Source organism: Ceratotherium simum, chromosome 9 (assembly GCF_057802395.1).
Source record: "Ceratotherium simum simum isolate JZ-2026a chromosome 9, ASM5780239v1, whole genome shotgun sequence".
Lineage (NCBI taxonomy): Eukaryota > Metazoa > Chordata > Mammalia > Perissodactyla > Rhinocerotidae > Ceratotherium > Ceratotherium simum.
Window position 1 is genome coordinate 49,562,928 of NC_141908.1, and position 12,719 is coordinate 49,575,646.

At 37.3% G+C, this 12,719-nt stretch overlaps 1 protein-coding gene across 3 annotated transcripts in view; it reads left to right on the plus strand.

The window, feature by feature from the left end:
• Positions 1–3,568: 3,568 nt before the first annotated feature.
• The window catches only part of PPIG (peptidylprolyl isomerase G), a 43,439-nt gene continuing 34,288 nt past the window's right edge, over positions 3,569–12,719 (plus strand). Inside the window, exon 1 of one of the 3 annotated variants that reach the window (XM_087435362.1) lies at positions 3,569–3,693. The gene's annotated coding sequence lies outside the window, so the exon portion shown is untranslated. Of the gene's footprint in view, positions 3,694–3,857; positions 4,081–12,291; positions 12,311–12,719 lie in introns of those variants that run through there. The other 2 variants (XM_087435364.1, XM_087435363.1) reach the window with 2 other exon arrangements.

Sequence of the window (12,719 nt, forward strand, 5' to 3'; positions counted from 1 at the left end):
TGTCATGCTTTGGTGGCAGCTAACATAGAAGAATTAGAACGATCTACAACAATGCACTGGGGCTTTGGGAAGAGAAAAAAAAAAGAGGAAGATTGGCAACAGATGTTAGCTCAAGGCGAATCTTTCCTTGCAAAAACAAACAAAAAAACTGTGGCCATTCCTCATGCGCATTTCTAACCAAATGGACAGATTTAACCAAAAATAAAGAAAAGTAATTTAGAACTGTGAGCCATAGTTAAAGATTTTCCCAAAGTTACTAAAGATCCTTACAGATTTGCTGAGGAATTTAATATAGTCATTGAAACTTATCAACCCGGTTTCTCTGACCTATATCAGCTAGTTCACATGCTTGTCAGTGAAGGCCAGGCCCAGCATTGATGCAAACTGAAAATGGGAAAATCTTGAAGGGTCTCTAGAATTACAACTAGAGACCAATGTGACGACCTGTTGTATGATCAGGCTCAGGCAATCACTAGACCACTTCATCGGGCAATTCCTATGGCTTTCCCAAAGCCTGTTGATTGGAACAAAATTCAGGCTTGTGCACAAAAACCTGATGAACTTGTTCATAACCATTACAGTCGACTTCAGATTGTTTTTAAAGAAAATTCCAGTCTTACTTTAGACGTTGATTCCACCTGGATAGCTTTTTTTTTTAATTTTTTAAATTGATGTCATAATAGTTTATAACATTGTGAGATTCCAGTTGTACATTATTATTTGTCAGTCACCATATAAATGCGCCCCTTCACCCCTTGTGCCTACCCCCCAACTCCCTTCCCCCTGGTAACCACCAAACTGTTCTCTCTGTCCTTGTGTTAGTTTATATTCCACATATAAGCGAAGGCATACAGTGTTTGTCTTTCTCTGTCTGGCTTATTTTACTCAACATAATACCCTCCAGATCCATCCATGTTGTTGCAAATGGAACGATTTTGTCTTTTTTTGGCTGAGTAGTATTCCATTGTATATATAGATATACCACATCTTCTTTATCCAATCTGGGATAGCTTTTAACTCTATGTTTATTAATGGGCTGAACTGGGACTTTTCCCTTGTAGCAAAAAGGACCAGGATGGAATAGGAAACTATGTCCACTCCAGATTTAGTTAACCTGGCAAACCACCTCTCTCAACCTGTAAATGAGTCACCTAAAAGAAAGATTGCTAAAATTCTTAATCTTCAACTCCAGTAAACGAAGGCCCCTAAACAAAACCAAAATTCTCCTAGTTTCTGCTATTATTGCAAAGAGCCAGGACATTGGAAAAGAGATTGTTACAAATTTAAACACTTCAGGTGCCTTCAGCTCTTTAACCAGCTTTTCCAGTGTCCTCCAAATTCTCAGGATGGGGCTCCAAGGAACTACAGGGGCTCTTCCCAATCCTTCCTTTCCAGATTGGAGATGAATCTCTTCTGTCCTAATTGACACCAGAGCCACACTCGGTGCTCAACCCGGCTACTATAAAGCAGCCCCTGCCTCAGAGTACTAAAACAGTTCAAGTAGGGGATCTTTAATAAACTTCAAAAGGTACCTGTTCTGAACCTATTCCCTTTTGTTTAAGCCCTTTGAGAGACACACATCCTTGTCTCCTTAATTCCTCTGCCCCTATCCATCTATTGGGATGAGACTTCACGCTGGAAGAGTATCACCCTGGAATTTCTCTCTCCTGAAAGGGGGAAATAATTCTAGAATTTGACAGTAGCCATCAAAACAGTCAACCAAGTGAATTAAATGACGCTTTGACATCTTTTATTTGCTCCATCTCTGAGGGTACCAGAGCTGATTCTGGAAACGGTGATCATTTGTCCCTATTGAACCAACTGCCACTCTCCTTATGGGCAAAATATGGGCAAAAAACATTGGTAAAATTCACAGCACATCTCCCATCAAGATTCAAATAGATCCCTCAAAATTTCTCCCCAGAATTAATCAATACCCCATAAGTAAAAAAGCCTGTCAGGGTATAAACCCCATATTAGAAGATTACAAGGTTCAATGCTTCATTATCCCTTATACTAGTCCCCATAATACTCCTATTTTACTTGTGAGAAAACCCAAGGGCCAAGGGTGGAGGTTTGTTGAGGACCTCCAAGCAATAATGTTACATTTGTGCACCTCAAAATGTTAATTATCATATAATAATCCGTAACATATCCTCAAAATTGTTTCTAACTGGATGGGTGAGAAAGGAGAATATACCAATGTAGCAGTAATGTCACTTACACATTACCTCTACCAGTAAGTAGAAATCTAAGAAACTAATCTGTATATCGCAGCTAAATAAAAATAGATTCTGAAGGAAGCTGAACAAAATTCAAACAAACCAATGCTTAAAGAAATCCATCTTAATATAGTGCTTAATATAAATCAGATTTTTTAAGGTATCACAGAATTGCCCTCTTCACTGCAAAGTATAAATCCATATAACCTCTGAACTGTCCAAAGATCAATATGCTGCTGCTCTCCTGCAACAAAGGCAACAGCTTAAAAGAAGCGCGTGGGGTGGGGTGGGGGTGGGGATTGTTCTCTGTTTTATAACTATGGAAATTGGTCAAGACCCTTACATGTAGCACACGCCCAACTGTTGTTGATAATTTATCTAGCGTAAATGAGTGAAAAATTTACATGATCGCAACTTCCAGTCTTTTTATAGGATAATAAAACGTTAAGTCTCCTCAGCTAATTCCTTTAATAAAACGTTGTCTCCTTAGCTAATTCCTTTATTTATTTTAATTAATTTATTTCTCCCCCAAAGCCCCAGTAGATAGTTGTATGTCATAGTTGCAGCACATCCTTCTAGTTGCTGTATGTGGGACACCGCCTCAGCATGGCCAGAGAAGCGGTGCGTCAGCACCCGGGATCCGAACCCAGGCCGCCAGCAGCGGAGCTAACGCAATTAACCGCTAAGCCACAGGGCCAGCCCAGCTCGTTCCTTTAAAACACACTCACTCCACATCCCCACAAGGATTTCAGCCGGCTTCCCTTTTCCCAAAGAGCAGTGGGCATTTACTTCTAACAATCTACGGACTCTTAGAATAATTAAATAACAATATATGTCCTATTTTCCCTAGAAGGCACTGGATTTGGAGTCAAAGACTTGTTTTGGTATTTAGGAACAGTGTTTGGGAGCGAGGCACTTACCCTCACCGAGCCTCAATTTCTTTATCTGTAAAACAAGGATAATATCGTGGGGTTGCGGGTATAATATTTTAAAAAGAGTCAATGCCCTTTGCAATTTCCTCCTTTTCTCAAACAGCACTTGGTTCATTTGTTTTTTAAAACTTGTGTCATAGCGTTAACTGGAAGCTCCTTGAAGGTAAGGCTTCCTTCCCAACACCCTGGCGGAAGATCAATAAATGTTTACTAAATGGAGCACTTCATTTCACGAACGACAAGCCATTCTGACGGTTACAAAAGTTCCCAATCACCTCACACATAAAACATCGAGCTACTTAACAGGCACCAACATCCTACATCTCCAGGGAGCGTCGAGGTGACGCAAGCAAGAGAACACCAGGAGATGAGGTCAACTAACCCGTGACGTATTTCCGGCGCGACGCTTCCCCTCCACGCCGGGACTGGGTTGTGGGGGAGGGAGGCGGTTAGTGGGCTTTAGCGCCTTTTCTGGCGGCGGTAGATTTGAAGCGCTTTACAGGACCGGACCCCGGGAAGAGGAGACCGTACTGGTACAGGTAGGTGGCGCGAGGCCAGTGTTGTTTTGGTGGCGTCCTTTGCAGCAGTCCCGGGGTACAAGAGCGGGAAGGGCCCGAGGAGAGGGGCGGAGCCGGCGCGATAGGCCCGGCCAGTTAACCGTCTTCCTCTTGAGGTATCGGGGCTGCCTGGTCCCAGAGGGGGCCCCCAAGGACTGGGGCGCAGGCTTTGCAGCTGTTGCAGCTGGAGAAGGCTTCCAGCCGCCCCTTCCGGGCCTGCGAAACAGTCCTCCCTCTGCCAGCCCCCGCCCTCTACACTCGGGCGCACACCTCCCTCCCTGACGCATTTTGCCGCACAAGCTGTAATATGGCGGCAGCGACGGCGGCCTGAACTCTGGGGAGCCAGGTGATTTTCGAAGCTTCAAAATCGTAAGGCTAAGCACTAATGCGGGGTAGGTGGGAGGATTGATGGGGAAGGGGGAGGCGTAACCTGATGTCCTGTCAGGTTAGGGTTGGAGAGTGGCGGACGAGGAGCCTGGATCACAGGGGTTAACATTAGGTTGAAGACAGGCTTTTCGCCTACTCCGACCTTTTCCTCTCACATACGGCGACTATGCATAGTCAAGTGACACAGGCCACTTAGTTAAGCATTTTCCTAAAACTCAAATTCAAGCTCGTCCTTTCTCATCCCAGAGCTGTCTCCAAGTTCTCCCACGTTTTGGAGGAGCTGCGAACTGCGCGGGCCTTTTAGGAGGAGATAATTACTCTTTAGGAGAAAGGTGATGGCTTCGGAGCTCCATATGCCATGGGGGAAGTGTGCGAATTTGGCTCATCTTTAGTCTTTTAAGAGCTAAGGCGAGGTATGCGGGAATGGAGAACTCCCAGTCGTTTTGGAAATGTTATAAAAGCACCATTTTGTGCATTGGTTTTGATTTCTTCCCACCACAGTACTTTCTCTGCAGGACCAAGTTTTTGCAAGAGTGATTACAAATACGTCCAAGGGACAATTAAATGTTTTGGAAATTTGGGGGTACGTTAATTTTCAGTAGCTAAAACTGGATAGGAGAAAATATGTGTGTATGTATTCCCATTTGGCAAAGAATGGCAAGTAACTTGCTGGTTCGTAACGATGATGGGCAGGAGGTGTGTGAACATTTTTGAAATGGTGCCATAAAATCCAGAAAAGGCACAGATATCTAGAGTGGCTGCTTCTTTCATTCATATTTTTTTGTGTACCCGAAAATTTACCCATCTTAGAACCCCCGCTTTTATTTTAACCATTTGAGATGGGATTATTTCTATAACAAATTACATAGTTCTGTATTAAACAGAGTTTATTTTACATTGTTTAACGTTTTCTTTATGATTCAGGATTATTGGTGCCCTGAGATCCTAATAGGTTTTGTCTTGTAGTAGGAGTCTGTGGGGCTTTTTTTTGAATTGTGTTTGCTTTTTAAGTTTTTTTTTTTTTTTTTTTTTGCTGGCTGTTGTCAGGGTTGCCTTCCTCTGGTGTCAGAAGTGTAGAAGTATGCAAACTTCCTAGGTTAGGAAATTTGGGTTTTGTTTCTTGCTCACCCATCTTTCTGAACCTCAGTTTCTATAAAATGATATTTTGATTTCAGACTTATCATCAGCTGTGGGCCTCAAAAATAAGTATTCCAGTTTGTTAAAGTTCTGTGTAAAATCGACTTTCAGTAAGAACTGGGTGGTACTCCTGTGAGTGAAGTGAAGAGCATATGTTACATTTATTGTGCCTTGTTCAAGTCCTTTAGTTTCTGGTGCTTGTTATTGTGGTCTTGCAGTATGGGTGGCCTCTAAGTAAGATCTTTGTCCTTTTGATATTTTGCATATTTTAAATTAGATTTTCTGTCAGGCAATATCCATTCTTTATAAAGGGAAATTGATAGCCATTCATAATAGGATGAACTGATTCTATTAGTTATCAGGACACCATCTGCAATTAATCTTTCAATGTTGCCCTTTTGAGAAATACATATTGATGTTTTTCTCTTATTTTACTAATAGGATATTTCAACAGAATTATAATGTATTATCTATTTTTAGTATCCTAATGTACTACGGTGTCTTGCTTAAATGTAATAGGAATCCATAGATGATCCATTCAAGTGGTTTGAAGAGTTTGTTGCAACTGTCTCTGCTACATTGTGGTATTGCACTTTTTTTGGCTTTAATATTATAAGCGCCAAGCTTCAGTTTTCATTTGGTTTAGGTGTCAGTGGTTTTGCCCTGGTTTAATGCATATACAATCCCATGAGAACTCAGTGTATTTTTATTTCTGTAGGGCAAATCTTGCATCTTGAAATTTACTACAGACAGTGTTATCAATACTCAGAGAAAACTGCTGAAACTGGGACTTCGTACTTTTAATGCCTGACAGGAAGTCTTTTTTTTTTTTATATAAATTTTTATTTATTTTATTTATTTATATTTCCCCCCAAAGCCCCAGTAGATAGTTGTATGTCATAGCTGCACAGCCTTCTAGTTGCTGTATGTGGGATGCGGCCTCAGCATGGCCGGAGAAGCGGTGCGTTGGTGTGCGCCTGGGATCCAAACCCGGGCCGCCAGCAGCGGAACGCGAGCACTTAACTGCTAAGCCATGGGGCCAGCCCCTGACGGAAGTCTTTTGAACTTTGTTTTAGTTAGAGTGGTGACTTAAAATGGTCACCAACCTCTATGTGAAATTTAGCTACATCGTAAGTATAGGCATCAATTTTTGCTATTCAAATGGTTATTTTTAAAACATGAATGATTTCTTTCTTTCTTTTTTTTTTTTGAGGAAGATCAGCCTTGAGCTAACATCTGTGCTAATCCTCCTCTTTTTGCTGAGGAAGACCGGCTCTGAGCTAACATCTATTGCCAATCCTCCACCTTTTTTTTTTCCCCCCAAAGCCCCAGTAGATAGTTGTACATCTTAGTTGCACATCCTTCTAGTTGCTGTATGTGGGACGCCGCCTCAGCATGGCAGGACAAACGGTGCATCAGTGCGTGCCTGGGATCCGAACCCGGGCCGCCAGTAGTGGAGCCCGCGCACTTAACCGCTAAGCCATGGGGCCGGCCCATAAAACATGAATGATTTCTTAACTCATTGACTTTTTTAAAATGAATGATGCCTGTTTTTTGTTTGTTTTTTTGAGGAAGATTGGCCGTAAGGTAACATCTGTTGCCAATCTTCCTCCTTTTTTTTTCTCCCCAAAACCCTAATAGATAGTTGTATGTCATAGTTGTACATCCTTCTAGTTGCTGCATGTGGGACACCCACCTTAGCATGCCTTGATGAGCAGTGAGTAGGTACGAGCCCAGGATCCAAACCCTGGGCCCCTGAAGGAGAGCACGTGAACTTAACTGCTAAGCCACCGGGCCAGCCTCTCTCTCTGATATTTTTTATGAAATATATTTGTTGCAGAAGTTTATACATCCTAGCATTTAATATTATAAAATTTTATTGCACTGTGTCTTATTCACATCCGAAAGTGACTATGATATTGTTGGTAAACATTTAAAACAATGTTGTGATTCTATCTGCTTAGAAAAAAGTAGAATATACACAAATATATTAGAAGTTATAGCTAAGTCTTAGGATTTTATGCATTTTTGTATGATCTAACTTTTTCAATGAGCTTATTAACTATTATCTTATTTTAAAAGTATTTTCATTCTGCATAAAGTAGATGAAATTAAGTATCACATACTCAAATTTCTGAAGGGGCTCAGGCAAGTGAGGTCCGTGCATGAGGTCAAGTAGATAACCAATTGTAACAACTAATAGGCAATAGTGGAAACTAGGTCAAACCGGAACACGTATATGTACCTGATCTAATGGGGACAGGCTAGACTGATTGCTCTACAGGAATGGGACACATTGCTAGATATGGTGATTTTTTTTTTTTTTTTTTAAGAAAAATTTATATCTGGATTTTTTAGAAATAGCTGCAACTCATTCAGATGAAACAAATTTGCAGCAGACAGATCACCTGCAGAATACTACTCTGAAAGCTTTCATTATATGCTATTCTTAGGAAATTCATGAGTTATTTTATTGAAAATTGCATAGGCTTGATTTTTCCCTGATTTGTATTTTTCGTCTCTCTTAGTGTTGTTTTCTCTTTACTTTTTCTTGAGGAAATAAAATATTGACCAGATGTTTGTCTCGTGTTTGATTTTATGGAGCAATATCACGAAATCGTAATTATGGAGGAAATACTATGTCCTATTTCTGATTAGATAAAATCTGATTTTAATAATGTTAGGGACATAGTATTGAGCCATCTTTTGTGTCACCATTGTTCTTCATTAGCTATTAATATTAGAGTGTTTACATACTCAAGAGATTTGTGTAGTGCTTTTAATAATAATTTGCTTTCATCTTTCTTGAGTTTAAGTGATATTTGATTTGTCATTTCAGGAAAACTAATTTTAATCTATTTCTATGGAAAGTATCCTTATGTTGTATAATCTATAACCACTTACAGTCACGTACATTATAATCTTAGAAGATTATACATTTTCTTTTTTATTATGAAATTTTTCTTTATAATAGCAAGTCTGTTTATTAAAGAAAAGTAGAAAAAGTACAGTAAGGCAAAAACCCTCTCCAGTCTTAGAACCAAACACAATAATGATTGTTTCCTTTCAATCTTTTTGTTTTTTCTTTTTGTAAATCCTTGAATTTGAGAATTAGGAGTAGTTTATGTGATTATAATGATAATACATATACTATTTTATATCTTGATTATTTTTAACAGATTATGAGCATTTTTCTAATTATTCATCTTTTTAAGCATTGCTTTAACAGCTATGACATTTTTTGTTCAACCAGAGGCCATAATTTAATCATTTTTGTGATATTGACTAGGTTGCTTCTGATTATATGTTACTAAAAAGAGCGCTAAGATGGCCAACTTTATACATGAAGGCTTTCTAAATTTAGGGTAGTTCCTTACAATAGATTCCTAGCAGTTAAATTTTACTGGTTTAAGATATAAACCAATTTAAGGTATAAACAACTTAAAGAATTTCACATATCGTTTCCAGAGGAGTTGCATACTGCATTGGAAATTATTCTTTTAAAAGATCTTTGCTGTTTTGATAGGCAAACAGTTTGTATCTCATTTTATTAGTATTTCTTTAAAGTATTTTTTCATGATTATAAAATTAGTACCTGTTGGTTGAAGAAAATTTGGAAAACAGAAATACATAAAAATTACCCTTAAACCCATGACCCGGATATAATCAATGTTAATATTTTGGTGTAAATATTTTTTGAGATATAATTGACATAACATTAATTTCAGGTGTACAACATGATGATTTTTATATATATACAAAATGATCGCTACAGTAAGTCTAGTTAACATCCGTCCCCTCACATAGTTACAAATTGTTTTTTCTTGTGATGAGAACTTTTAAGATCTTCTATCTTAGCAACTTTCAAATATACAGTACAGTATTATTAACTAGTCACCATGGTGTACATTACATCCTCAGGACTTTATGAGTTTGGGGTGTTTGTTTTTTAAGATTCCACATGTAAGTGATATACGGTATTTGTCTTTCTCTCTCTGACTTATTTCACTTAGCATAATGCCCCCAAGGTCCGTCCATGTTGTCACAAGTAGTAGGATTTCCTTCGTTTTTTGTTTTTTGTTGAGAAAGATTCGCCCTGAGCTAACATCTGTTGCCAGTCTTCCTCTTTTTCTTGAACAAGATTCGCCCTAAGCTAACAGCTTTGTCAGTCTTCCTCTCTTTTGTATGTGGGTTGCCGCCACAGCATGGCCGCTGATGAGTGGTGTAGGTCTGCACCTGGGAACCAGACCCCGACCTCTCAAGTGGAGCGTGCCGAACTTAACCACTAGGCCACAGGGCAGGCCCAGGATTTCCTTCTTTTTTATGGCTGAATAATACTCCCTTTTTGTGTATATGTGTGTGTGCGTGTATTTGAATCACATTTTCTTTATCCATTCATCCATCAGTGGACACTTAGATTGTTTCTGTGTCTTGGCTATTGTAAATAATGCTGCATAATTTATAATCAATGTTAATATTGTGGTGTAAATCCTGTCTTTTTTTTCTTTCATTTTTATTGAGATATAGTTGACGTACAGCATTGCATAAGTTTAAAGTGTACAGCATAATGGTTCAACTTACATATATTGTGAAATGATAACCACAGTAAGTTTAGTTAACATCCATTATCTCATAAAGATGTAAGGGAAAAAAATGTTTTTTTCCTTGTGTTGAGAGTTTTTAGGATTTATTCTCTTAGCAAGTTTCAAATATACCGTATAGCAGTGTTAACTATAGTCATCATGTTGTATATTACATCCCTAGTACTTATTTATCTTATAACTGGAAGTTTATACCTTCTGACCACCTTTGTCCAATTCTCCCTCCCCCTAACCTTGGCCTCTGGTAGCCACAGTCTGATCTCTTTTTCTATGAGTTTGTTTTGTTTTTTAGATTGCACATATAAGTGAGATCATATAGTATTTGTCTTTCTCTATCTGACTTATTTCACTTAATTTAATGCCCCAGGGTCCATCCATGTTGTCACAAATGGCAGGATTTCCTTCTTTTTTTTTATGGCTGAATAGTATTCCATTGGGTGTGTGTATGTGTGACTCTATATAGATATATATACATATATCACATTTTCTCTAGCTATTCATGTTATTGGACACTTAGATTGTCTTCACATCTTGGCTGTTGTAAAAAATGCTACAATGAACACAGTACAGATATCTCGTCAATGTAGTGATTTCATTTCCTATCTTTTTTAAATGTGCATCTGATATGAGTAAAATTGGGATCTTACAATACTGCTTACTAACTTGCTTTTTTCACCTAATATATTATGAATATCCTCTCATTCATGAGTAGTCTGATAATTTTTCTTTTTCAGTTTTATTAATTTTTATAATTTTTAATAATAATATATTTATGTGGTATAAAACTGAAAAGGTATAAAAAGGTCACACAGAAAAAGTCTTCTTACCCATCTTCCCCAGCTACCCGTTGCTTCTCCCACCAGATGCCTCTGTATTAGACAAACACACACATACTTTTTTTTCTTTTTAGTTTTAAAAATATACAAAGAAAGCATATCATACACATTTCTATACCTTGCTTTTTTTTTTTTCTTTTTTAACTGAACAAAATGTTTTGGAGATAGCAGTACATAAACAGCTTCCTTATTCTTTTTTATAGCCTTGTACATTGTATGGGTGCAATATGATTTATGTAACCTAACCCTTTATGGACATTTAGGTTTACAGCCTTTTAACTACTACAAACAGTACCTTGAATAACTTTGTACATACCTTCTTTTGCAAATGTATATGATATGTATAAAGTAAATTCCTAGAAGTGGGGTTACTGAATCAAAGTATATTTAATGCATTTGCAATATTGTATGTTGTCAAGTTGGCAAAGGATTTTATCAGTTTACCCTTTTACTAGCAACAGTAATGTTGCTATATATGAGAAGGTCAGTGTTTTTTTGTTTTTTTTTGTCAATCTGATGGGTGAAAAATGTTATCTCCTTAATTTTAACATGTAAGAATATGATTTCCAATGGCTAGATGAATACCATCCACTTCATGAGGGTATCATTTATTTAAACAATTTCTATTACTGTACAGTTGGTTTTTCATTTTACTATTATAAAGTGCTGCGGTGACAGTACATATGAGTTTTTTAATACTTAAATCTTTTTAACCATATAACATTGGTGTCTTTCTTTTTTCGTTTAACAAACATTTTTTCCATGTTATATATAAAAAAAATTGTATTTTCATAGGCAGCATAATAGTCCATCATATGAACATTTCCTAAACTGTTATTTTGGACATTTAGGTTGTTCCTAATTACTCAGTATTGTAAAAAACCAAAACCAAGTAATATTTCATTTAAAATGGTTACCTTTGGAGAGATTCCAGGAGATTGAATTGCTAAAGTGTTAAGGGTCAGAATGAATATGAATATATTCAAAGTTTTTGGTCTGTAATGCCAAGTTGCTAAGAAAAATTGTTCATACTGTTTATATTTTTAATTTGACTTTTTGTGAATTGTCTGTTTATATTCCCTTGGGTGGCCCTTCTGCTTTTAGTTGTTTGGTTCATGGACCCTATAGTAGTGGTTCTCAAAGGTAGGGGCAGAGGGACAGTGAGAGGTTTTTTTGGTTGTCACATGGACTGATATTTAATAGTCAGGACCAAGGGTGCTTAATGGTCTGCAATGAGTAGGATGGTCCTAGTCAGTGAAGAATTGTCCTAGTGACCCCATTCCTAAGCACTATTCTGCAGTAAGAAAATGAACACATCATGTTTGTTGAAAATATTTTCCCAATTTTTTACTTTCTAATTTCCCTTTGACAAATAGAAATAATGAATTTTTCATGAGGTCAAATTTTTTAATGTTTATATCCATTATTTATTTCATTATTAGTGAACCTGAAAAGTTATTTAATATCTAGAGGTTAAGTAAATATTCACAAGTATTTTTCCTATTTTCCCGTTAGGTGGGTACACAGTTTTATGAAAAGAAAAGCGATTCCCTAAGATCTTCTCAACGTAAATGTTAAGTGAAACACTTGAAAAATACGTTAAGACTTGAGTGCTCTTTTGAAGTGTTTCTTTTACAGGTCTGTATTTGTTGTAGAAAACTTGGGAAATGAAAAAACTAAAATAAAAATCACTTATAACCCTTTCACTTGGAGATAGGCTCTTGACATTTTTATGTATTTCCTACTACTTTATTTTGCTCTGCAGATATGTCTTTAAATTTTATTAATTTTAAATTAAGAAACTAATACATGAATATGTTCTCATTGTAAAAATTGAAACCTTATAGTTAAAGCTAAAGACTCCCAGTGACTTCTATCCCTACTCCCAGTCCTCTCTGGAGAGAGTACTTAAGAGTTTTTGTATATATCTCTTTGTTTATCTGTAGAAATAAAGTATTATTTTAGGTTGTAAAAAAAATACTTATATGTAACTTGCTTTTCTTTATTTTCAACTAAACAATAGGTTTTTTGGATAGTGTATGTAAAG